Here is a 24,683-nt window from a genome sequence, read left to right as displayed (position 1 = left end):
ATGAATGTACATGTACCTGCAATTTATTTGTTTCTATTTCAGGCATTTTCTATATACTGCAATTAATTATATTTCTATGTTCCAAGTCAGTGCATCTACTTGAACTTCCTAGGATTTCCAAAAATTCTTAAATCAGTCATTTTTTTCTGAAAATTATTGCAGCCAAAAATTATTTAAGATTCTGGCATATATTCCCATATATTTTCTGGTGGGAAACCAGAAAACAAAATATCAGACAAAAACAAGAAATCATCAGGAACTCGAACTTCTTTTTATTCTGAGCTTGAAAGTATCTAATTATATTGCCTTAAAATATATAAAGACAGTAAAAATCGACACATTACCAGAAAAATTACACAAATCTCCAATCACAGTGAGACATTTCAGTAAGGTGGCTTTTGTTATTACTTTTTTAGAAAGTGATAGCTTAAGAAGGCAAAATTTATCAAGGCTATAACACATTCTATGAAAAATATGCTCTTTGAAAATATATTAAAACTTGAGTAGAATGGAATATTCTTTAGGAAAATAATTTTGCAAAATTGACACCAGAAGAAATCAAATCTAACGATACCATTTTCCATGAAAAATCAGAGAAATGATTATCCTTCAAAGGTGAATTGAGGCCCACATGCTCTCACAGGGATTTTGAGAGCAGAAAATTCTAATGGGGGTGGGGGGGAGGTAAACCATTATATAAAATAAGAAGTACTTCTATCACAGATAAAGGAATTATTTTTATAATGCCTAAAGAACTTCTATAAATCAACAAGAAAAAATACCAATGACATAACACAAAAATAGGCAAAAGATATAACTATTTAAAGAAACAGAAATAGAAATGGCTATTAAACTTCTGATAAGATAGTGAACCTCATTTACAACAGAACTCTTAGTTAAATCCACTCTAAAAGCTTTCTCCATTTCTTCAAGTTGTCGAATCCTAAAATATTAATAATACTCCCTGGGGACAGCAATTGTTACACATTTACAGGTTGAATGTAAAATGGTATAAATCCTTATAAAGGTGAATTTAGCAATACCTGTCAAAATTACAAATGCACAGAATTTTTTACTTAGAAATTCCACTTCTGGGAAATTACACTACACAGATGTTTTATTAATATATGTGTGTGTGTGTGTGTGTGTATACAATTAACATGTATTTAGTGATATGTAAAAATGCACTGAATTTCTATATTTTTTGAAAATAGCAAAAGACTGGAAAGAACCTAATATTCATCAATAAGAGATGGGTTAAATAAATTATACATCTATACAGTGAATTATGTGTACCACACAAAACAATAAGGAAGCTCTCAAAATACAGATAGGAAAAAGTACATTCAATTTTTCGTACTTTGTTAACGCATTCTTACCTATGCAATAAACCAAATCAAATCAAAACTGTTAAAGAAACTGAAATTGAGTGGTGGGTTTTGGGCTGAACACATGCACATACTGTGTGTATGCACATACAGGAGGCTAAAGAGACAGGATTACAAGAAGAAAGGAGTCCTGGGCTGGGAGCTATTCAAAAACATGACAGTCTGTAAGTGCACTGGAAACTGTGACTTGAGGTCACCCACTGGAATTTTCATCCACTTTTGCAAGATGATATATCATGTGTGTTAATTACATTTTTTTGACAGGAGAAGTAATATGTTTCCATTCCTAACATTCTGCATTTAGATAATCCCCGAGAGCATTTTACAGACTGACTGCCAATAAACTACTGAGTCACTAGAGGAATAAACACAGCAAGCTCTGAGATGAGAAACTAATTCTGATGTCACAAAGGATAGACTCAAAATGCCTCGAGATAAAAATATGAAATGTCCCAGCTAATTGACTCCACTTTGAATACTTAATAAAAAATAAATTCACTTAATCAACATTTGAGGGTGATAAAATTCAAGGTCTCCTAAAATAATGAATCTCGAAATGCTGAATGTCCTCCCTCTGACACCGAACATTTGAAGAGTAACATAGATCTTGTATATTTCACAGTTCTGGCATCTAGCAGGTGAGCCAGAAATGTGTTTAAAATCAAGTTGTCTCTATTACTTAAGACGGTATCCATTAAAGAATGAATAAATAGATGTATACAGCAGCTAAAATGAGTTCCCCTTAGAGATTAGTTTGGGCACCCCAAAAATCACCAGTGTCCTTGAATTCACACTGAAATTTGTCTTATCAAGCTCTTCCTCGACTGCTTCTAAAAAAGCCATTTGAAAAAAGGAAATCAGAACATGTCTAGGATTAATGTTTCTAAAAACTATTAAGGTTTATTTGGTGTTAATGCTACAGTGAACTGCACTTGTTCTGTACATGGAATTAATAAGTGCCTCATTTAAACATAAAGGAACTTTAAAAAAAAACGGTGCACATGTTCAAATTTGTGCACTGTTTTTTAGGTTTGACCACCTAAATTTGAACACCTAAATCATATCATACACCATATGATAGCTACAGAAAGGATTCAGCAAAAGAACACTTCTCCTCACAGCTTTGGTATTTTCATCAAGCTACTCTGCCAAGAGATCTTGTGAGAATAGTTAGTTCCAAGCTGTTTCTGAGACAGAAAACCAGACAGCTGTTTGGCCATGTTGTGTGTAGCTTACTTCCATTTTTTTCCTTTTCCGTTTTTTTTTTTTAAACTCTCCTTCAAAATAAATCATAATATTGGATAGGCTATTTCCACTGGCACTTGGCTGTGTAATTCCAAGTCCACTGGAGTTTAGCATGCTTCCTGATTTCCTGTGGAGTGACAACTGGAGAGTGTCTATCTTCAAAAAGATGAAAAGTATCATTCCTCAAGACTACCACTGTCTTGCTGCGAGTCCATGGGAAGTCTGTGTCAGTCTAGCGTCTTCTGAAATGATTTCCATTACAGACATGTCGGTGGATATATGTTCAAGCTGTCAAAGTAATTCATTCCAACTGAAAATATCAACCTGATTAAACAATTGGTTCTTAGATTTAAAAGTTACTCTTCTCTGAAATTAGTTTTTGTAGATAAAAAGAAAAAAAATCTCTTTTTATGACCAAATGACCAAATTAATATTATGCTCTACCCATCGAAACCATTATCTTTTTTTAGTATAAGGATGCCATATAAATCACATTTACTTGCAGATGGCTAAGATTTGGGGGCCTCTATGGGTATTTTTACCTTACGGATTAGAATTTAACTAAAAATGATTTATGAAGCAAGTAATCTGATTTTCAGTCTAGGTAATTATGTTCATATTATTATTATTATTATTATGTTTTTCTATTATATTACTACATCTGCTTTAGATTACTGGAAGAGCTACACTCCTAATACCCCTCCCAATGATACAAGTTTGTTGAGTAAATGGATAGGTGAAAGAATGAAGGCTACTTAAGGATCATTAATAATGATAAGACTCTTTGAAATGAGAAATGGAAGTAGATGAAACTGACAACTTGATGAATATTTTGAAATCCCCTTTGATTCATCAATTTCTAGGTGTGCCAAAGAAACTGGTACAACAGTTTGAGAGTAAGGTGACATCAGGAGATATAACAATAATTTTCATATATGTAGGATGAGATCAACTATCTATAGGTGTGGTCAAAGAATGTATATGTAAATGAGTGGCTAAGACTTGAGGAACTTCTTAGATCTAATCATAATTAATATATTAGTTCAGAGAAGGAGAATAAGATCACAATAAAAACTCTGAAAAATGAACCTAATCACTTGTATTTTATCCAGTGGGAGGGAAAAAAGAAAGCAAGCATATCTTTGGAGACAGGGAATGAGCGATATGAAGGTTAAGAAAAGGTGACAGTGTGTCACTGTGTTTCCAGCACAAAGCAAGCAAACAAAGGCTCTGACTCAGGCTCTAGGTGGTCAAGAGAAACCCCCAAATGATCAGCTTTCAGCCTCCATCATACTTGAAATTGATTGTTCCACTGATTTCCAGGACACTACACTGTCTTTTTTCTCCCCTTACATCTTCAGCTATCTCTTCTCAATCCCGCTCAAGACTTACTACATTTTCTCCTCCCTCACTTTCTAAAATTGGAATCCCACAGTGCCCAGTCCTTGGCCTTATCTTCTGTTCAATCCAGACTTACCCACATAGTGATTTCACCAAAGCTTGCAGATCTAAATGTCACCTATACTGATGCCTCCCACGCTCAACATCTCCAGGCTTGATCTCTCCTCTTGAGGTCCAGATGCAGAATCCAGCTGCCTTCTTAACCCCTTTATGTGACTGTCTAATAGGTACCTCAAACTTGTATCTCAAGTTGAGTTCTATTCTTCATCTCCCAGTGTTTCCAATCTCATTAAATAATTTTATCCTTACAACTACCCAGGACTCACAACTTGGAGTCATGCTTGCCTGCTTTTGTTTTCCTTCTTCCTACAACCAGTTTTTCTGCAAATCTTGTTGACTTTACCTTCAAAACATATCCAGCATTCAAACACTTATCACCACCTCCCCTAAAGCCACCTTGGTCCAGGCTTTCATCATCTTGAACTTGTGTACTACAATCATGATCTGAACAGGTCACCCTGCTACTGCTCTTAGCTCCTTAGGAGTTTTTTGGCAACACAGCAGACATTTTTTTGTTTGCTTTTGTTGTATTTTTTTTTTCCCCTCAGTTTTTGGTAAATGTTTCCATCAATTTATTCTCTGTATTTCTTAAAAACAAAAACCACAAGTTTAGCATTAATAATTTAAAATACTGTAGACCAAACAAAGCCAGCTCTTACTCACACTGCAAGTTGGTCTATGATTTCTTTCCTTCTGTTTGCCAGATGATCTTCAATAACTTCTGCAAAGAAATTCCTCTTCAATAGGTTCATGCAAGAGCTAAAAGCTGGTCATCAACTTTATGAAAATGGTGTAAACCATTGCAAAAGAGGCCCCTTCTCATCTCAAGCCTCAAGCCATAACCACATTCATCACCATCAAACTGCCCAAAAGTCATTATTTCCTGAATGAGAACAAAAGCTTTTATTCTCTCATCATTTGGTGCCTCAAAAATGGGCTTTCAAATTGTGTTGAGGTCAGTATCTGTTTCAGGGAGCTCTCTAAATATTCCTTATAAACTATAACCCTGGTCATGTCATGCTTTTCTGTAAGACTTTCCAGTGCTTCTCTATTTTATTGTCAATAAAAGCCAAATTTTCACAATGAACTGAGAGATCCTATACTATCTGCAATGTCAGCGTCCCATCCCTACCCACTAAAACTGCCAAAGAAGAAAACAATGATTTTCTAGAGCTCTTTTCCTACTTTCTCCCTTATCCACACTGCTCCCACCAGGCTGCCAATTTTGTTTGGGCATGCCAGGTCGGATCTTACCTCAGGGCTTTTAAACTTGGGTCCCTAGCCTGGAATATTATTCTCCCAGATACTGCAATGCTCACTTTCTCATTTCAAATCTTGCTTAGATTAGGCCTTTTCAGTGAGTCCTTCCAAGACTATCTAATTACAATGCAAACTTCATCCTGGCACTCACTATTTTCCTCTACCTGCTTCATTTTTCTCCACAGTATGTTTCCCCTTAACATACCATGAATATGATTTACCTCTTTGTTGATTATTTCTCTCCACTCTCTAGGGCACAAGTCTCAAGCATTTCAAGATTTTTAATCTACTTTGTTAACTGATATATCCCCAGAAAACAGTACAGCACCTTAAAAAAATAATTGCTAAGTAAAAATATTTGGATAAAGAAACATAAATTCTAAATATTTAACTAGCCTCCTACTTGAAGATCAATTTCATAGAATAATCAATTTTTCTATTTTCATATGAGTAAATCTTTGAGTATGGTATTTCCATAGTATGAATTTAAAGTCAGTAATCCTTTATATCATTTTCTGTCAAAGCATTTTAAGTTGATTTGGAGATCATTAGGAATTAACAGCTTTGATCTGTAATTTACTTACATCAAGGTCTACTATATTTGCTAATATTAGTTAAACATTAGTTAACTTAAAGTTTTATTCAACAGGCTATTTTCAGCCAAGAAAGACACATGTCATAAGACATTGTATTTCAACTTAAGGATTATTCAACTTAATTTTAGCACAAGAAAAGTAAATCTATCCATTGATATTCTATTTCATAGTCCAAACTATAAATTGATGTGCTTTTAGTTATACTAGAGTCTATGGAAACACAACAGTATATTTAAACTACAGATTCTTTAAACCCTATGAACATGCAATAGCTATCAATAAAGTTAATCAACAGTTACATACTACCTTGTCTGTAGAAGGAAATTTTATTAGTAAATGTATTATCTTTATAGGTTATCATTATGTTTACTATATACAACTAGTTACTGAAAAATAACCTTTCTTATCTCATCAGAGAAGTTTCAGTGTGCTTTGTTTTTAAAACTCATCCAAATCAATGCAATACTTTTAAAGTCTTAAAAATATGAAAATATATGAATATATGAAAATTAATGCATGGGTAATAAAAATACACTGGATAAATAATACAATTTACAAAATGTCATGTATAAAACCAGTTAATAAAATATTTAAACATTTCAGACTAGAGATTTCTCTATCAAGAATCATTAGGTTCTTGGGGCTTCCCTGGTGGCTCAGTGGTAAAGAATCCACCTGCCAATACCAGTGACATGGGTTGGATCCCTCATCCAGGAAGATCCCTACATGCTATGGAGCAACAAAGGCTGTGGACCACAACTATTGAGCCTGTGCTCTAGAGCCCAGAAACCACAATTACTGAACCTACGTGCTGCAACTACTGCAGCCCAAGAGCCTTAAAGCTTATGCTCTGCAACAAGAGAAGCCACCCCAGTGAGAAGTGTGCACACTGCAGCTGGGGAGTAGCCCCTGTTCACTACAACTAGAGAAAAAGCCCATGCAGCAACAAAGACCCAGGACAGCCAAAAGTAAGTAAATGATATTTTGAGAATCTTTAGGATCTTAGTGAGAAAATGGGGTATTATAACCATTTTTCAGGCCATTATTTCCAGTTCTATCAGGCACAGTGTATTGAAGTCCTTTTTTCATTTTCTTTTCCCCTTATTTTATTTCCTCCAACTAATGGTTGTTGTTTTACGGTTATTTTTACTCACTCAAATACTGTTCATTTGTATATCCAGAAAATGAAATTCTCTGAAGGCCTAAACACACATGCTTACAAAACTTTATCTCTGGTCTACCTCTTCATACTTCAATATTTCTCACTCATTCATTTAGTCAGTCAGCCTCTCATTCATTCAGAAATATTTATTAGATGCTTACTATTAACACATTTCAGGTCACTGAATTATTTTCACTTTCCCTTCTGTGTCATAAATCTCTCTCATTTCTGAGCCTTTGTCAAACATGTTTTATGTCTCCCTACTGCTCTCATTAGCACAGATGTACTTTACACATCCTTCTGGTCTCAGCTAAGATGTCAGTTCTCTTTCTTCCATGCATAGTTCCATGGCTGTCTAGGATTTTCCTATGAATTCTCCAAGCTCTGCTATTATCACTGCCCATTTACTTTATTCTGTCTGCCAAGAATAGGAACTTTGTCTTATTTACAGTACAGTTTTACTGATTAAACTAATGAATAGTGTATAATAAATTCAATAATTTGAGTGAGTAATCATCAGTGCCTAAATATTACATATTGTGATAGAATTTCCAATGAATTAACTCTTCAAACATTCACAAATGTTGCATTGTGTATATTATTTAAATTTTGACTTTGTATATATTCACTGATCTTTTTAATTGGATTTATTGGGTTTACATCAAGAATTCTAGTACATATTTTATTTGCCATTCTTCGATAAATCTCACTACGGGTATAATAATTCAAGTACCTAAAAAACATTATATAGGGATTCCTGTCGTCCAAACATTTGGATGAATCATCAAAAATATTATTTAAGTCACTAATAGAGACATTTTTATATAATATATATATATCAGGTATAATAATGCAATATACCTGTATATGCTTAGGTGCCTCAATATTCCTACTTATCAGAATTGGAAAGATTTTCTTTTCATGCACAATGTACTGAATTATTTTGAAAAGTCCTTAATAAATATCACACTATCATTAGAAGTTTATAAGCCCAACAGAAACAAATACACTTCCAAGGTTGATAACTACTATGATGTTGGAAAAGTAATAGTTTAACATATAAAATATTGAAGACTGTGCATATTAACTCCCTTAACTAACTTATTCCAAGAATACAAGGAAATGTCAGCTTAATGAGCTATTTAAGAAACATGACTATATCACTGACAAACGTACCCTGAGCTAAGTCTTAACAGTCTTTCACTCTCCCATAAAATATTTGCCTTTTGACACCTACTTTGTTCCAATTTCGGCTTGTGCTGGAAGCCAGAAGAAATATCAGTCACTTCAGATAAGCAGAAGACACCACCCTTATGATAGAAAGAAAAGAACTAAAGAGCCTCTTAATGAAGGTGAAAGAGGAGAATGAAAAGTTTGGCTTAAAGCTCAAAATTCAGAAAACTAAGGCATCCAGTCCCATCACTTCATGGCAAATAGATGGGGAAACAGTGGCTGACTTTATTTTTGGGGGCTCCAAAATCACTACAGATGGTGACTGCAGCCATGGAATTAAAAGACGCTTATTCCTTGAAAGGAAAGTTATGACCAACCTAGATAGCATATTCAAAAGCAGAGACATTACTTTGCCAGAAAAGGTCCATTTAATCAAGGCTATGGTTTTTCCAGTAATTAGGTATGGATGTGAGAGTTGGAATACAAAGAAAGCTGAGAGTGGAAGAATTGATGCTTTTGAACTGTGGTGTTGGAGAAGACTCTTGAGAGTCCCTTGGAATGCAAGGAGATCCAACCAGTCCACCCTAAAGGAGATGGGTCCTGAGTGTTCATTGGTAGGACTGATGCGGAAGCTGAAACTCTAATACTTTGGTCATCTGATTTGAAGAACTGACTCATTTGAAAAGATCCTGATGCTGGGCATAACTGACGGTGGGAAGAGAAGGGGACAACAGAGGATGAGATGGTTTTTGGATGGCATCACAGACTCAATGGACATGAGTTTGAGTAAACTCTGGGAGTTGGTGATGGACAGGTAAGTCTGCCGTGCTGCAGTCCATGAGGTCGCAAAGAGTTGGACATGACTGAGCGACTGAACTGAACTGGTTCCAGTTGCCCCTGAGACTTAAATTGCTTTCCTTCTTTTCTTTGGAATTACAATTCTTGAAATTGTTATTTCTGGATGAAAGCTTTTCCTTTCCATCCAAGAAATATTTACGCAGATTCATCACTGTCAAAGCAATGGTTGTTAACAAACTGCAGTAGGTTAAGAAAATTAGTTTTCTTCAATGTATTGATCATCTTGTTTTTATTTTTCTCCTATCCTAGTGAAGCTAGTTAAAACATTGTGCTCTAAATGTTGTATAGGTTCTCTCTTGGTCAAAGAAAAGCACCTCTCTCTGTCTCTCAGCCTCTCTGTCTCTCTATGTATCTATATCTCTCTCTGTATCAAGAGTTATTTAGAGTTATTTGTTTTTATACCAATACCAGATTTCATGTGGTAGTAGTTTCCAACTCCTATGGAATTAACATGTAGAAGGGTAAATGGTTTGGAAAGATCAAAAATAGAAGCAAATTCTTTGTTAGTTTAGGAGTTCCAATTTTCTCAAAGTTTCAAAATTGGTATAGTCTTTCCTTCAAAAAGCTTCTGATGGTCTTCTTGCTTTGTTCAAGTCAAACAATACAGCAAAGCATTTAATTCTAAGTACTTTGATCTTACATTAGTTACATCTGGAACATGTCCAGATGGGTGACATGTAATCCATCACAATTGAATAAAATACCCCATTGGTCATGATGTATAAAAGAAACAATGACACTTAAGATCCTTAAAAAGGAAATAATTACTAAATTAAATAATTACTAAATGTAAATATCACCATTTTTTCCTCTAAAAGAACCTTGACTCACATGAGCTCATTTTACGTTTATTTTAAAATTAATAAATATTTTCAAATCACAACTTATATAAGTACTCCAAATTGCAAACTTTTCACTTATCATTTGTGTTTTTCTTTCTCCATTAAAGTATACAATATTTGAATGGACAAAAGAAAAATTGTCAAAATGAGTTTCCTCAGTCTGTTTTGGGAATATCTCATTTAAATTGTATCAAGTGCAGATGTCATTACTAAATCTTTGTGCTGTCAAACTAAGACTATACAGGGATAGAGACATCATCTGATATTCACAGCAAGGAAAGAATCCAAGAGGAGTAGCTTCAGAGAAGAGCATGAAGGGAAAACCACAAGAAGAAAAATTCTTTGACTCTCCTCAAACATTCGCATTGCTCCAAATTTTGTTCTGGGTGTGCCTCAACCAAAGATAGACTGAGAGAATAAATCATTAGGCATCTATTCCCAGCTCACAGCTATTTAAGAAGTTGCTCTGCAATATCCAGGAGCTTAGATATGAAAACAATAGTGGTTATATTGTGTATTTACTGGATACCAGACACTCCAGTGGGTTTCCCAGATGGTGCTAGCTGTAAAGAACCCGCCTGCCAATGGAGGAGATAAAAGAGACATGGGCTCAATCCCTGGGTCAGAAGATCCCCTGGAAGAGGGCATGGCCACCCAATCCAGTATTCTTGCCTTGAGAATCCCATGGACAGAGAAGCTGGGTGGGGTACAGTCCATGGGGTTGCAAAGAGTCGGATACAACTGAAGTGATTTAAACACGCAGAGACTCTCGCAGGTGATCTGTGTGTACTAACACATAAAGTATTAACTCACTTAATGCTTACAACAATCTCATGAGATTGGTGTTATTACGATCTCTTTTTTAAAGAGAAAACCGACATTGAAATGTTAACAAGCATGGCTAAGCTCATATAGCCAAGATGTGTTCTGATTCTAGTCCAACCTCATCGGCTGAGTTCCTCAGCTCACCATTTCACTGTCTCACAGAGTAGGGGTTTAATAAGCATTTGTTGAATGAATAACAGCTAGTTATCCAGGCACTATTTGAAGACTTGCAGCAACATCAAGCTTACCGCTGGTGACACAATCTTCTCCATGCACTCCCTCCATTAGTTATTTGTCTCACTTCCATTCCAAACCTGTCTGTGACTGACACCAGGATTTTAACTTCATTTTCTCTCTATTATCCTGCTCCTCCTCCTCTGGAATTCTCTAGCTTGTTCACTTCCCCTAGTGAAAAATTCATTTCCCTAGTGAAAAACTTCATTTTTTTTCATGAAGTTAAACCAGGTTTATCCTACTGGTTTTATCCATTCTAGAGTTCTTTGGGTAAATGGTTTACCATGCCCCAGGCCACCACTCAGGACCCATCCCCAGGTCAGATGATGTCTAGGCTCCTGCAAAGGGGCAAGAATGAAGTATAATAAAGCACAGAGGATCACTAAACAGAGGGACAGTCCCAGACCTGGGTCCAGATCAGGTCTCCTGGCATTGATCCACAGCAGTAGATAACCTTCTGGTAAATGTAAGCAAAGCTCTATATTAATAAAACCAGAATCAAAGCCTGTTAAGAATTGAAGGCTAAAGTATTAATTGTTCTTCAAAGAACCAACACCTAAGGTCTTATTAACATCATAATAAATGAAATTGATTATGACAGGTTTAGTATAAGCATCTTTGTAAATAAAAACCACGTATTCGTATGCAAAAGAAATTAATTTATACTTCATGGCAATTTCTACTATGTAGGGAGTACTAAGGAGAAGGCAATGGCACCCCACTCCAGTACTCTTGCCTGGGAAATCCTATGGATGGAAGAGCCTGGTAGGCTGCAGTCCATGCGGTCGCTGAGAGTTGGATACGACTGAATGACTTCACTTCCACTTTTCACTTTCATGCATTGGAGAAGGAAATGGCAACCCACTCCAGTGTTCTTGCCTGGAGAATCCCAGGGACAGGGGAGCCTGGTGGGCTGCCGTCTATGGGGTCGCACAGAGTCGGACACAACTGAAGTGACTTAGCAGCAGGGAGTACTAAAATCTCAAGTTATAGAGAGAAAGGGAAAATAATATGTTAATATCAAAACTAAATATCTGTGAAACTAACATGCTATTCCTTACTGTGGAGGACTGTTAGAGACAGTTCCAAATATAAAAAAAAAGCAACTGAGAGTACAATGACCTACATTAGTGGGACAGAACAATCAGTACACTTGAAAGACATATAATAACAGCACAAAGGAAAACTTAAGCAACATTTTCCTGTTTTGTTTTCAGTCCCTGTGTGGGAACACTTGCTGAAAATTAAAATAAAATCTTGGAGCAAGAGGTCTAGATACAAAGCCAGATCCTGCGTCATCAGATTGGAACAAAACCTAGATGTGTACTTGAAAAAGAAATGCAGCCTCTCATTCTTTCTCTGGCTCAAGGTTTCCTCAAAGAAGTGTGTGTGTGTATGTTGCAAGTATATAAATGAAGTATGTAAAGATACATTACTTTTTTTTTTTCCACTTACATAGAAGAGCACATGGGGATGGTCATCGGCAATTTCAATTAATTTAATGTTCAGAAAGTTTCGATGTTAAACCACAAGATGTCAGAGACTTTAAAGGACAGAAACATAGAAATACTTAGGGATGGGATGGGACTGAACATAGCACAAGGTCTTCAAGATTGAGCACACCTCCTAGGTTAGCCCTATGTCTAACATCCCTAACCTTTGTGTATGCAAATTAGCCTCCTACTCCAGGGTGACTGCCTACCCACATCACCCTCTCACCAGTGCAAAGACAGGCTCATTCTCTGAATATTCTTTTCTTTTGCCACCTTTCTCTCTTTTTCTTTTTTTGCCTTCACATCATTAATTTTTTGATGTCTTCTTAATAGCTTTGCTTATTCTCCGCTCACCTTCCATGCTTCTTATTCTTGCTCTGCTTCATTTTATTTCATCTTTACAGAGAAACTGTCCTTCTACAGTTGAGCACGTTTCTATGCTTTCAAGTGAAGTCACATGTTCTATTATTTTAAATATGGTCTGCAGCCTTAGATTTGTGAGAAGAAACTACAGATTCCACCTCTCCAATCCTAAGAATTTTCATTACACAAAGAGTAAAATAACAAAAGAAGTTGTTTTTTCTTACAGAGCAAAATTTTATACTTAGATTACAGAAGGATTTTTATTTCAGTGGAAGTGTAAATCTGAGTATCATTGAGTCTGCCTGTAAGACTACAAGGATTTTGTGTATATATGTGTGTGTGTGTATATATATATATATATATATATATATATATATATATGCTTTTTTAATTTGGGCTAATAACATTTCTGGTGCTTTGTATGAACGAATCTATGGACATGTGTTCTGTTTGTTCAGTTAATCACAGTTGATGATCATATATGTTGAGGCACACTGCCAGGTTCAAAGTCTGGCTCTGTCACTTACTACTTATGTGAATTTAGGCAATTGACTTAATCGCTCTCTGCCTCAGTTTCCTCTGTAAAAGGCATGTAAGAATAATAATAGCTACTTATTATGTTGTTTGCTAGATTAAAGAAGATAATTCATGCAACCTGAATGGAAAATGCCTGGCACACAGGAAAAATGAGTTAGTTGTTGTTACTTTCAAAAGAGTACGGAAAATAACACAAATGGCTGTGTGTCCGCTGAGCAGGATGTGCTGTGCCCTTTGCAGTAGTTACCTATCAGCAATCTGCATGCAGGCTAAGTCGCTTCAATCATGTCTAACTCTTTGCAAACCCATTGACTGTATGTAGCCCACAAGGCTCCTCTGTCTATGGATCCTTCAAGCAGGAATACTGGAGTGGGTTGCCATGCCCTCCTCCAGGGGATCTTCCCCACTCAGGGAGTGAACCAGCATGTCTTATGTCTCCTGCACTGGCAAGCTTTCTTTACCACTAGCGCTGCCTGGGAATAGTCTCAGATGAAGAAGGTAGTAGTGATAAAGTTCCCACTCACAATGGAGAGGTGGTTCTGCAAGTGCTGAGAATATTGAACTTCAGTGGGAAACTATGCATCAAGAAGAAAGAGCAGGACCTCTGCCTGTGTTTTGCCTCCTAGCTCATCACCAATTTCAGATAAGCAATTAAGAGAAACAATGATCACAGGACTTTGCAGTTTCTACCCCCTCCAGCTCAGTGCTGTTCCCATCCCCTAATGTGACAGCTTTGGGGGCTGAGGACAGAGCAGGTAACCAAGTGCCAACACAAAGGCTATTGGAAGAGGAGGCTGCAGAATTACCAACATCTGAGCAGTAGTTTTTGAGAAGAGCAGGATGAAAAGGAAGAGGATCTGATACAGGAAGAGACTCTATAAGTGTGCCATCATACTTAAAATTTTGTTGGAGTCACCAGGTTTGCAACCCAGTAATGTGATATACACAGATGACTAGATATCATTTGAAAATATCAAGGTGTTAAGGGAATGTTTCATTGAAGAGGTTTGGTATTAAGTTCACACTCTTCATTGAACAACAAATATGATCCATGTCAACAGTAGCTTAAGTTCAGGTTCTTACCATTATTCTGTACAGAACTGGATCACAATCATTTATTTACTAGGTTTGTTAAGATGTTGGCTCTGAGCACCCCTGACATCTGCATAGCACCAACAGATCTCTAGTCCCTTCAAAGAAACAGAATGTACCAAGGGACCTCTCCTCCCACACAACCGGAAGAGGAGGTTTTCTGCAGATTTACCGAGTACACAGTGTTCTTGTTCCCTTGCTGGACTCACACTAATAACTGACCACAGGAAGCTGCAGCGCCTTGCCCTCAAAGAAGCTCAAATACAGCTTGTGCTGTTGATTAGCTGGGGGTAGGGGGTGGGGAGTGGTGGGGTGGTGGGAAGGGTGCTAAAATTCAGGGACTCAGTTTCTGCAGGAGCCCACACATAATGAATATTCAGAGACATTAAAACTTGAGAAAAATAAATGACTGATTGGAGGTCATTGATCATTATCCTAAGTTATTTCCTTAAAGTGGATTTTGTTTGCAACACCCTTTTCTCTTTCCTCTGACAAACACAGCGTGAATGAAAGGTACAGGGAATAAAACATTTAATCAATCATCTAGGGGCCAGGGCTGAATTGCTTTCTGTTACACATTTGCTGCCAAGTTCACAGAATCAGGTTTGTTTTCAATTATTTGTAATACGCTTTCCCAGAAGAATTTATAATAGGCTGTTTAGGCACTGTTCCCTTTTCTATTAATGACAAAAATACAACTGTTCCTCCTTAGCAAAAGAGAAAAGGAGTTAAATTAGGAAAATTGTTATAAATGTCACTGTTGGGCTTAAGAATTTTTTTGGTTTGTTTTCTTTCTAAACTGGCTCCAATGAGAAATGGCAACCAGACTATTTCATTTCTTCTTTCCTCTTATTATATATATTTCCAAAATAAAAAGTTAACATTAAATCTTTTTTTTGAGATAGTTTATGATACCTAAGATACCTAGTGATATCTAACATGATACCTAATGATACCTAAGATACCTAATGATATGTAACATGATTATGCTGCCTTTGTAGTTCTAACAGCTGTGAACTTGGTTCCATGAAATAAAAGAACACTGTAAGTCTGGTGAATATTCACGAGACCAGAATGCAATGTTTCCAATCTCTCCATTCCAAAATTACCTTTTCTCTCTCATCACAGACTTCTCTCTATCTTTTCTCTAGGTTTTCCATGTCCCACCACTATCAGCATCCCTGCCATCTTCAATATCTCTAAGTCAGATGAGGTGCCTATTAAAACATAGACTAATTAATAGGAGATGTCATTCCTTATTACATGACTAGTTATGGCAGCCTTTTGAGAGACACAAAGAAGAATTTCTGAAATCTTATCTATAGGCATCCCTGTTAGGCTGATTACTTAATGTGGAAAGGTGACATATAGACTTCTCTTATCCAGTCATCACACTCCATAGCCCAGGCCCAGAGACCACAAAGGCCATGCTTCAAAGAACAGCTTTATTCACAATGAAATAGAACTAGTTTTCAGAAAACTCAGGCCTGTGACTGGCATTAGTACAGGCTGTTGTTTATTTATAGATTTTTCTGAAAATCTTATCAATATTCATTCCTTCTTTCCTAACAATTCACCTTCTCTCCCCTTCTTTTTCTTCTCTATCATAATTGAGCAATTTCACTGGTTTATCTCATGACCTTTCCATCTTCCAGTAATTCACTAAAACAGAAGTAGCCTTTCCTCTCAACTGCCACATCTATACCTCAGCTTCTTTAAAGTCCCTTTAATGGGGACTCAAAAGTATGTCATATTTTAAATAAAAATTACCCTCAATTTTAAATTACCACCTTGTATTTACCAAAATCTCTTCCTTCACAATTGTAAATCCCTATTTCCTTCCTATAGTCCACTTAGGAAAAATGGCATTGACAAAGAGAAAACATTCTCTTATAAACACCATCATGAATTATATAAATCATCAGTTTATAATCTCTACAGAAGTACACATATACCACCAGCAATACCATTCCTCCTTTAAATAAAAATACAGTATGTATGTAGGTTAACAAACTCGTGAAAACTTTTTTAAAAAAAGCATTACAGAGTTTATATACCCAAATGAATGTTGCTCTTACAAAATAATTATTTTCAGCATTCTATTTATAACAATAGTGTCTCTTCCTTAATCATTTTAACACTCCTTGCATTTTTCTCTATTCCTGAAGTTTTTCTTTAAGTGGTAGGAGGACGACTACTTCAAAAACAAAGGTTATTGGGGAAAAGAAAACCGAATCACAAAAATTAAAGGTCAGGATAGAAATAAAAAATTCAAGTTGGAAATAGAGAAAGATACAGCTAGCAAAGCCTGCCTACATTTCCCCTCCACTACCCAGAATTACAGAACTCCTTACAGTTTTATTATTCTTAAAGAATCAACAACAGAAAGCCTTTGGGAAATATTAAACATTTAAGAAAGAAACTGGCAAGCAAAGAGAATTTACTTGAGAAATCTTTTCACTTGTCAGATCAAATACTTGTTAGCCCATTGAAAACAAATAATCATTTATGATGGAAAGGGGTTTACTATGTCAATGTCACTTATTTAAAAACAGATAGAGTTAAAAGAAGAAAACCTGACAAAAATATACACTATGCTTGAATCTTAAATGTAATATATAATTCTTTCTGCTGTTTTCAGTCATTAATGTCATTAAAACACAATGAGTTAATTTCAACACAGTATCATTTTATTGTATGGTCTCATTTTATAAAATAATTTCCCCTATCTTTACAAATCATTGGATGAATGATGTCAATATTATTTTTCTCTTTAACTTTGAGAAGCAGAAGAACAATTATGGGTCATCTAAAATGTCCTTCCAGCTTCTGGAATAGGTTGTGTTTAGTGTTCAATAAACATCTGTTTGACAAATTGAAATGCTAATTATGATTTATCATTTCCATGACACAAAATATCAAGATGGTAATAAACATTGATGACTAACTATATTTTTCTGTTTCACCCAGATGTTAGGCATCACAGAAGATTCCAACTTAGTTTTACCAATTTTTTTTTTTAATTCTGGCATTTTATGGTGGAGGACAAACTAATATGAATGATGTGATGGGTGCTTTATTTTTTTCTTCATGTGTAAAATTTGACTGGCAAGGCTTTGAAGATAGAGAAATGAAACTGCACTTAAAAATAAATGTCTTTCAAAGTTTTACCAATACAGCCAAGAGCCAGATCAAAATTACTTAAATTATTTATATCATAACAGTTTTTCAAAGCAAGTCTCTAAATTCAGAGTTCATCCTTTAGATCTTATTTGAAGAATGTACCATTGTGATACAGCTCTGAATATATGATATAAATGACTTGATATAACAATTTGGAATGTGGAGACTGAAGAACATAAAATCAGTATATGTTTGCTTTTGTTTAATATATAATAACATTTGGGCTTTCTACACCTTTCTGGAAAACCCTAATCAAGTTCTTGTTTATGAGCCTGGAGCCCCTTCCCCTGATTTTTTTTTAAATAACAAATAACATTTTAGTTTTCTTAGGAATCAAATGAAATTATCAAATAGTCCATTGCTTATTATATAAATCACACCAAGGTCTGAGTGCACATTTCCAAAAGATTATTTTCACATCCTGCAACAAACAGAATATGTAATGCTTGCAATGTTCTTGTGAGGAATTTCTCTGTCCAAAACTGTGTGTTTGTGCTTTGATTTTGCTAGTTCTACTTCATCTCTTTGACCTCTAAAGGTGGAAACGCCTCAGGGCTCAGTCCTAGGGCTATTTCTCTTCTTGGTTTTCATGTACTTTCTGGGTGATCTCATGCAATCTTACAGTTTTAAATTCTCAAATTCATATATTTCAGCAGTATATATCAACTGAACTCTAGAATGCTATATGCCACCTATTCGACCTCACCATAATGCCTAATAGACATTTCAAGTTTAACATATCCAAAACTGAACTCCTGTTCTTGCCCATCAAAATCTGCTACACTCACAGTCCTCCCCAAGAAGTTTAACGCAACTCGATCCTTCCAGTCAATCCAGCCAAAAACTGTAGACTCATTCTTTACTCATCTCATTCTCACACACCTAATGGAAAACTCATCTGCAAATCCTGCTGGCAGATGCAGTTGGTCAGGAAATCCTATTGGCACTACTTTAAAAATACATCTTCTATTCAGACAATTCTTAGCACCTTTGGTCCTGCCATCATGCTCTAAATCACTATCATTAACCCCTGAAGTACTGCAAATGTCTCTTAACTGCTCTCCTGCTTCTACCCTCCCCACCTATGTGCTAACCAACCCAAGACAGCCAGGGAGTGGGCGAGAAGCACAGGAAAGGGGAAGGACTGTTGAAGTGTATTGGGTTTTTTTTTGAGGTGTGGAGACTGTTCTACAAATAGATTGTGATGATGGTGGCACAATTTGGTGAAGATACTAAATATAATCGACATGTACACTTTCAATTTCTGAATTTTGTGGTATGTGAATTATACCTAAATAAACTGTTAAGGTAAGATTGTCCAACTTTACCTTACCTGTAAGATGACAAGTTAGGCTTACACAGCTTCCTGGATGCTGGCAGGACCTACCAAACTCCAACAACAGGAAAAGGGTCTTTATCACTCTGAGTACAGGAGGTATCATGAGCATCAGCATATTTGAGGCCAGTCCCTGAGCCTCACTTTGCCACACAGCAAGATGTAATGAGAACCAGCTGATACTGGAGCTCCAGCAGGTTCTATTACAGTGAAGAATTCTGAGCAGAAGGAACCCAAATCTTTTACTCTGGAGGGAGATACCACTTACATCTTCCATGGCTATAAGCAAATCTGCCCTTGACGTCACAGGGGGACAATCATTACTACTTTCTAGGAATGTTCACTCTATACATAGTCTTGAAAAGACAGTCCCAAACAAAGATCAATGCTTCTGGTATCAAAATTTATAACCAATTTATCAAAGTGTGTCATCTGAATTTAGGTGTAAGCTTCGAATCTCCACTATTAACCAAAATATAACAATTATATCAAGAAAATATCACACAAATTAAGAGGTTTTAAGTGGTAACAATTTTAAAATGGGTATTTATATACTAATTTTATCATTTAATTTTACCTCAGAGGGCTTCCCTTGTGGCTCAGATAGTAAAGAGTCTGCCTGCAAGGAGGGAGACCCAGGTTCGATCCATGGGTGAGGAAGATCCCCCAGAGAAGGAAATAGGCAATCCACTCCAGTATTCTTGCCTGGAGAATCTGATGGACTGAGGATCCTGCCAGCCTACAGTCAGTCCATGGGGTCACAAAGAGTTGGACACGACTGATCAACTAACATTTTCACTTTCCCTATGTTCCTCATCTTTGCTGATGAGGAAACAGGCTCAGAGTGGTTAAATAACCTGCCCAAGAGTAAACAAGCTGGAAGTGACAGAAATAGGACAGTCCAACTGTGAGTATGTGTTGTGGAGCTGTGCAGGTAAGCTGCGGCAGGCAACCCAAGAGGAATGTACCTGCCACAGACGACTCCTCTGCACAACTCCTGTCCCACAAACCCATACATGGTTCAATCCCCACAAAAACACAAGTTGCAAAATGTTCACATAAGCACCATTTACAAAAATCAGGTTGTGAACTTCATATATCATCCTGCTTTCCAATGTTCTGTCTAGTGCTACTAGGCCTCCCAAAGATTTCCAAAGGCATGAAGCAAAAAATAGCATGAAGGCATTCTGAGCCCCATTTCTTTGAATTATCACTTTGGGCCACAAGTATTAATAAGGCTATGTTTCCAATAATGAGCACATTTTCCTAGTGAAGTGCTCCAGAATGAAATTCCATTGTCTGTATCGGTGCAATCTCAGGAAGGAACATTTGACAAATAGGGAAGCAATTCTGATACAATATTTTTTTCAATATTGTATTATAAATGGTGACTATATAAATGTGATGAAAAGAAAAATATACATTTCCTTCAATATTCTGTTAACCATTTAAAATTTTCATCTGATATGATGAAAGTATTACATAGAGTTAAACCTAAAGTTTTCATAGGACACTGAGCAGAATATTCAAGTAGAGATTAACTGGTATAGGAAACTTATTAAGTTCTGTTTCTAAGTTTTAACGAAAGAAAGACTAAAACAACATTTAGTAATCTTTTTTTCATGTTAACAGTTAACCATAATTTTCAAATAAACATAGTAATTGGTAATAATCATAAATTTGATTTTTTTCATACTGCTTTAAGCAGTGAAGCAGCAAATAAGATAACTTCCCTTTATCTCAATTGAAGCGATTACCTCAGAGAGATTTGAGATTTAGGTAACTTATAAATCTTTAATAGCTCAATGCCTCAGAAAATTAACCCTGGTAAATTTTAATTATAATTTCAAAATATATTATTTACAATTTGCTACTGCCTTCTAATTTCTTTGCTGCACAGCCTTTTCTATAGTTTTTAGAGGTTCCAGATACAATTTTCTTAAAATTGATTTGCACTGGTTGTTAGAAGGTTTAATCAAGAACTTCACTAACAAGAGGATTTCATTTTTCTAAAGCATACTATTTCCAGAATTGAGATTATTTGCTAGCACCTCCTTCCAGAGTTTTCAGCTTTTACTCCAGGTGTCATGAGGCTCTGCAGGTCTAATGTGAAAAGTTTAGGAAGAACTTTGGAATAGCAGACACACTGCTGAAAACACATAGAAGATAATGCTAGACAGAGCTAGGATGAAAAGTCATTACAGGAATGACTCATGCTAAATTAAAATATCCAGAGTAAGTAAAAATATATGGAAAACAATCGTATCAAGGAGGTTTGTAATAAGAAACTGAAATTGTATTTGCAGGAGACTCTGAGGTCTTCAAAAAGATACCCAATATTTTTATTAAATTGGTAAATCTCCCAATTTAACTGCCTAGTTGACAAACTTCCCCAAAAAGAACAAGCACCATGAAGAGGCTGAGTCATTTGTTTTTATAAGTGCTCTGTAAGTAATTATTTCTGAAATCCCAGGCCCACCATCGGTGAGGGACAACAGCGAAGGAGGTTTTCGTCTTGTGCTCAGCAGGGGCCTCTAGGCTCATATGTATTCCTATCCACTATTACTACACCACAGTTTGCGCAATTTCACTTCAGATACTGTTAATCATTTCAGCATTCTAAAAGTCTCCTTGAAAAGTCCAGCTAAAGGAGCATACTGATTCATGGGGCTTAAAAATATCCCTGCAGTTCAAAAGCTATTTTTTTTATCAAAGGCAATAAGGCAGCAGCATGAGGAGACGTTAGGTACATTTGGATTCTTCTAGAGTGGTCACTTCCACATTTCCCTGTATTCTGCCTTTGTTCTAAGTCACAGAAACACAATAGCCAAAGACAATGGAGACTGCTGAGGACACTAATTTACTTGAAGAAGATTTCTCAATCCATTGGAAAAGACATGCTGAAAAGCCTTAGAAAGACCACTTGATGGAGGATAAATAAGTCTTTAAACAAAACACTAGGAGACAAAAGAAATCTGTGGAGAAAGGTCTGACTTGTAATGTCATATAACTCATATCTAAAATCCATGTATAGTAATCGTTATCTTTTAATAAACTCTTTCACTTTTCTTGATTTAATCTGAAATATCATTAAAATTATTATTTACAAAATAATGACACATTTTTAGTCAGTATGATTCTCATAAAATCTTGTCAGTTCAAAATTTTATTAGTCTAATATCAATTTTTATGTGTGATGCTGTTTCGAAGAACAAAGCCTATTGTTTTATTTGAGTTTGACTTTTTCTTCATTTTTTGGAAAGTAAACTTTTAAAACTTAAAGAATGCTAGCCCATTTATAGATTTTCGCTAATTGGGTTCAGAAATCCCAAAACATTAAAACTTATTTTGAGCTTTACATTACCATGTCAATAACGTCTCACTTAATACAGAGACTCTTGAGAAAAAAGGAGAAAAGGGAGAGAATGAAATTTTGGGTATTTAAATAAATTCTTTTGACTATTTTGAATGTACAAAAATATGTATCTGAAGGACTCAGGCTAGTACATCCTGTAATCTGCTCCAACAACTTTAAAAAGGCTTTTGACATATTTGATTTTCCTGTGGATCTGGAAGTTTCTGGTTATAAATAGAATACCTTTAAAATACAATTTCCAGTACTTGTATACTAATGTCACAAAGTTTTTTAAGTTGATTGCATCATAGATATAATTAGAACTAATAAAAGTGATAATTTATAATAATTTATAACTTCTTTTTCCCCTAGAAATATCTTTTTATTGTTTATTCACTCAATCCTGAGCCAGTGCATAAAAAAATAAAAATGTGTATATCCTTTGTCTAGTGATTCATCTTATCAGATTTATTTAGAGAAATATTTATGGACAAATATAACCAAACTTGTACAAGATGTCCATTAACACATTGTTTATAATCATTAAAAGTTGGAAATAAAGAACCATTAATGAGGATATAATTAAATAAATTGTAGGACTCCTATTTTCCAATGAAGTACTGCATCACAATTAAAATAAACAATGTAAATTTACCAATGCTGAAATGGAAAAAAAAAACAAACAAACAACTGTCTATAGCATTATGAGTGAAAAAGTAAATCATAAATAACATGTAGAGGATAATTCCATCTGTGGAAAAAAAAATACATGTGGTCCAGACAGTAAAGAATCTGCCTGCAATGTCGGAGACCTGGGTTCAGTCCGTGGGTTGGGAAGGTCCCCCCTGGAGGAGGACATGGCAACCAACTCCAGTATTCTTGCCTGGAGAATCCCATGGACAGAGGAGCCTGGTGGGCTACAATCCATGGGGTCACAAAGAGTCAGACACAACCAAGAGACTAAACACAGCAATACATTTTCTATACATTTCCATATATGCATTACAAGTGATATCTAGGAGGATACACACCAAACTGTTAACAGTTGTTAGTAGCGGACAGAGCAGGGGGAGAAGGGAGGACTCTCCCTCTCGTCTTGGCCTATTGATCGTAATGCAGTTCTCCTCACATAATTACGTTCTATAATTTTGTACTGTTGCTTTTCAAATTGGCATTTAAAAAGCACTAAAACAAAACTTGATGCATGCTATAAAACTTTTTGCCTCTTTAAAGAAATTTTTAGACTGGATCCCTCACGCCTAAGCATTACCTATAAGGAGCATATCAGTGGCTCTACTAGTCCTGCTTCTCTTTTTCCATTCTTGGGGGAAGTAGCTCAAAATGACAACATGCTTTCCACAGTTTTGCAAAGTTTCTCATCAGCTTTCGATCCTTAGAGAGATTCTGACTCTATACTCTCTCAGCATATATTCCAGTCTATTAAAGCTTCCTCAAAGACAGAATCAGAGTAGTTAAGAACAAATTTACAATGATGAAATTCCAACTTTAAATACCATGAAATTGGCCTATAGATAAGCTGCTTGTCTTTTTAACTGAACTAAAATAACTTGGTACAGCTTGTACATTACTTGGATGCATGCTTTTTACCTATGATAAGTATTTTGAATGTTGTACACTTTAGATTGCTTTGTGTGTGGTAGTTGTTCAGTCGTGTCAGACTCTTTGTGACCCCATGGACTGTAGCTTTGTCAGGCTGCTCTGTCCATGGCAATGAATTCTCCAAGCAAGAATACTGGAACGGGTTGCCATTCTAGTACAGCTTGTAGATTACTTGGATGCATGCCTTTCACCTACTGTAAGAATGTTTGAATGTTGTGCACTTGTAGATTGCTTTAGAATCCACAAGGGTATGTATATACAGTGTTTTGTCGCAACCAAGTTTGAGAGTAGAAAGAGCAGGAATCTTTATCCAATTTACAGATAAGAAAATTGAGCTTTTAAGAAGGCACATCAAAGGCCCCAGAAAAAGTAAAGACTAGGAGATTAAAGAGACCATGAGTGGTAGAACTGGAAATTAAACGGTGTTTATATTTAGCTTCTACTTCAAATCCAATGCACTGTCAATTAGACCACAACCATTTTCATAAGACGAGCACTTTTTTTGAGCCTGAGGCCATGCAATAAGTTGATCCATTCATTTGGCTATTTCAGGATACATTTCTTGCTTTCTTCATCTCAACCTGCTGATAATACAATTCTCTTCATAAACAGATACCAGCCAGGGAGTTACAGTGATGTTCTTTCATGGTTAAGGAAAGA

General features: G+C 35.8%; 1 protein-coding gene across 1 annotated transcript in view; it reads right to left on the bottom strand.

Annotated features, from left to right (window-relative positions):
* LAMA2 (laminin subunit alpha 2) overlaps positions 1-24,683 on the bottom strand; it is a 677,618-nt gene that overhangs the window by 426,449 nt on the left and 226,486 nt on the right. The window lies entirely within an intron of this gene.

This window comes from Budorcas taxicolor, chromosome 9 (genome assembly GCF_023091745.1).
Source record: "Budorcas taxicolor isolate Tak-1 chromosome 9, Takin1.1, whole genome shotgun sequence".
NCBI lineage: Eukaryota > Metazoa > Chordata > Mammalia > Artiodactyla > Bovidae > Budorcas > Budorcas taxicolor.
This window is presented reverse-complemented; position numbering and strand designations above follow the sequence as displayed.